Raw genomic sequence first — 3,968 nt, 5'->3', positions numbered from 1 at the left:
AATAGTACAGAAGTGCAACATAACTCCACATCACAGGAATGGTTTCCAGAAAGGCTGATTGGAAAAACACTGGTGGGAGCCATGAGATGGATTCCCATCATAACTTCAGGTAAGGCACAGGTATTAACTAACCAGAGTATTGCTTTTATCTTTCATATCACTGAAGCTCAGAAATAGGCACATTAAAATAATGAAGTACCGGTCGTTTGGCACCCCAAAATGAAATGCAACATATACAGCATCCCAAAAATGATTATGATCTCTACCTTGCATCATTGCAGGACAAAAAGTAAATTTGGTGGGGAAACACTGTTCTTTCAGTAAGGATTCAATATGAGGCACAACAAGGTTACCACGGTCATGTTTGACTCCTGCAGATGGAGCATCTCCATAATTCCGTCAAAAGCCGTTGACACTTTCTTCTCAGGTCTAGCAGTCCAGTGCACCTCTACAGTGTTGCTAAAATCCGCAAATAAGAAATAATGACAACGCAAAATGTCTGTCCTACACCCCAGATGAGAGCTTTGAAGGGGATCACCTCTTTCCCAGCTGCTCGGTAAACACCAGCAATAGCTGCACTTGTTAGAATACCAGCAGAAATTGGTCCTCTTATGCAGGATACCCACAGACATGAACTTCCCGTACTTGTGATGCCAGAGTGTGAACAGTGCCAGTAACCCAGCAGGGACATGGAAGGAGATGGAGACCAGGGCCCACAGAAATACACTATACCACATCTCAGGGAAAGAGCAGAGTGAAGCAGAGTTGGGACAGATAGTAGCATTTCCAACGCGGCGAACAAGGCTTAGGCTGAGAATCTGGTGCAGAAGTCCACTACTGCTGTCCATTGCTGACCAGAAAGGCTGAAATAAAGACACCACCTTTCTTTAATTGCATGGTCCATCCATAAATTTAACCAAACCACGGTTGTCAGTTGCCACTCACACACCCACAAACCACTCACACACCCACTCACAGATTCATATACTTACACACCCATACAACCACTCATACACCTACTCACATACCCATACAACCACTCGGACACCCACTTACACACCCATACAGACTTTCACAAAGCCACTCACACAGCTATTCTGACACCTACTCACACACCCATGCAACCACTCAGACACCCCTACAACCACTCACACACCCAGAAAACCACACACAAACACATTCACAGACCAATACAGCCACTCACATATCCACTGACAGACCTATACAGCCACTAACACAGCCACTGACAGATCCATAGAGCCACTCACATACCCATGCATCCACTCAGACACCCACTCACATACTGATGCAGCCAGTCACACAGCCACTCAGATGACCTGTTAGAAATAGTATCATTCATTAGTAGTACAGAAAGAATAGTTATTTTTAACTTATGCAGTAGCTTAGTATATATCTTTAAGTTTCAGAAACGTTTACGAAACACTTACACTCACTGGATGATGCCGTCAGTGAGGTCATTTAAGATATCATTAGTGATGTTACTGACCATGTCAAGAGTAATGTAATATGTGAGATCAAAAGCAATGCACTGCTCAGGTAACAAGAATTGCTGAATTTCTATGGTTTTGTGAGTGTGAAATCTGTTCCTAACTATAACGTCCCTGTAACCTATGTTTTTTCCAACCCCCTAAATGCAATCATCCCTACACCCTAAATATTCCATTACCACCCAATACCCCTGCCCACCCTAAACCCTAAATACACCCTTGCTACACAAATACCCTTCCCCTGAAAATACCCTTCCCACCCAAATACCCTCACCCACCCTAAACCCTAAAAGCACCCTTGCCACCCAAATACTGTCACCCACCCTAAACACTAAATACACCCTTGCCATCCAAATACCCTTACCCACCCTAAACCCCCAAAACATTCTTGTCACCCAAATACCCTCACCCACCATACACCCTGCCACCAACATACCCATACCCAGGGAGAAGTGTGGTGCAATGGTCAGGGGGCTGACTCCGGAACACGGGGCTCATGGTTCGATCCCCCGGCGCCGGTGGCAGCTCACGTCAGCACCCTGTGACTCTGGGCAATAGCTCACTTAATCTCCGGGACAGCCCCCAGCGCATTGAGACCCCTACGGGTGATTAGTTTGCGCTTTACAAATACAGGATACATTGATATATCCACCCATAACCATAAAATACCCTTGCCACCCAAATGCCCTTAATATGAAGGGCCCGTGGAGGCATGTGGCCCCTCCATTTTTTGTTGTTGCTGTTTTCCCAGGGAGGCAGTGGTCCCTGGGACTGGGGGGGGGGTGGTCTGTATAGCCCCCCTTAGTTTTTTTTATTTTGTAGCCCCGTGGAGGTGGTGTTGGTGGTCCTGCGCCCCCCCACCCAAATATATATATTTAATGTTGCCCCCTTTAAACTATGCGTGGGAGGGATTTTGAAGCTTAAACAGGGTGGACCGCAGGGCCTGGCTGCAGGGCAGGCACTGTAGCCAACCCCCACCGCACATGACCGAAGGGTGTCAGCGGCATAGGGATGGGTGGTTATAGGGGGTAGGGTGCAAGGCCTAGCCGTTCCCTGCGGCCAACGCCACCGTGCACAGCCGAAAGCTGTTCATGCCATGAGGTTAGGTGGTTATATGGTGTTGTCCAGGGCCTGCAGTCAACCTCCGCCACATATGGCAGAAGGCCATGGATGGCGGTTGTTGGATTAACGTTTAGTAATTAAAATTATTTTGAGTAAAAAATACAGAGAAATTCACGGAAAAAAACAAAGGTTACAGGGATGTTATAATTAGGAAATAGAATTTAAAAGACAATAGAAATTCACAGAAAAAACACAAAGGTTACAGGGACATTTACCTCATACAAAATCAGAGAAATTCAGCAGCTATAGTTACCTGAGCTAACTATAACTTACGCATCCGCGATGCACTGCTTATAACCTCACATAATGCATCACTCATGAAATGAACAGTGACATCACTGATTACATCATTGATGACATTTCAAATGACATCACTGATGTTATCACTGTCTTCTCTTTGGGAAATACATTGGGAATCATGGATTAACATGCATTTTGATTGATTCATGTTGATGGAAATTTCACAAAGTATTGTGTTAAATTAAATAAATATAATTCAAGCAATTGTTTAAGATTGTGATGAAGCATTGGAATCATTCAGAGTTTTTCTCATTAATTTAACTGTGCGACTTGGGACTATGATTGTTCGCATTTGTAGCTATTCTTATTTACTGCTACCCTAAGACATAGGATCATCCAAGCTAGCACGTTTGACAGTTTGAATTGAATATATTCAGGAATAATTATGTTTGGAGTACCCAAGGGACTTTAACATATTAATGATTATTGTTAAGTCACTTGGCAAATTGAAAACAATTTTGCAAGTCCTAAAGGGCTTTAGCACTAACTCATTTCTTAAGGTAAGAGAAATCTTCTGCTTGCTTCCTCAGCAACTGCAGTCCGGGAATGTAAAACCCAATATGAAACATTCTTTAACAATAACCCATAGAATCATGTTCTTCTGTATGCATACATTGGAAATTCCAGAGGAAATCCTTCAAAATGATGTATTAGATACACAATTGATAGTTTAATTTACAATACATGCTTGCTATTACTTCAATCTATTTACATAATTGCGCTACGTGTTCCCCGGAAACTGTGGAGAGAGGACCTGCAACGGGTCGCTGACTGGGAGGGGCAAAGGGCAGGATCAAGATGAACAGCACACCAGAAAATGCAACAGTTTAAATCTCATATCGAAATGCGACATACCTATACTACATTATTTATCACACTTATAAATGAGATAATGATACTGTTTCAAGTGCAATTTTATTAACTCATTGATTATGGCTCCTAGATTATGGCTCCTAGAAAAAAAATCAAATGTCCAAACAAACTTTCCCCCTGGTTCACCCCAGACTTAAAAATTGACAAACTTGCCGTTAGGAAGGT

At 43.2% G+C, this 3,968-nt stretch overlaps 1 pseudogene; it reads right to left on the bottom strand.

Annotated features, from left to right (window-relative positions):
• Positions 1–448: 448 nt before the first annotated feature.
• Positions 449–848, bottom strand: LOC146862376 (transmembrane protein 170A pseudogene; annotated as a pseudogene).
• Between the last annotated feature and the right edge of the window lie 3,120 nt (positions 849–3,968).

Source organism: Triturus cristatus, chromosome 2_2 (assembly GCF_964204655.1).
Source record: "Triturus cristatus chromosome 2_2, aTriCri1.1, whole genome shotgun sequence".
Lineage (NCBI taxonomy): Eukaryota > Metazoa > Chordata > Amphibia > Caudata > Salamandridae > Triturus > Triturus cristatus.
This window is presented reverse-complemented; position numbering and strand designations above follow the sequence as displayed.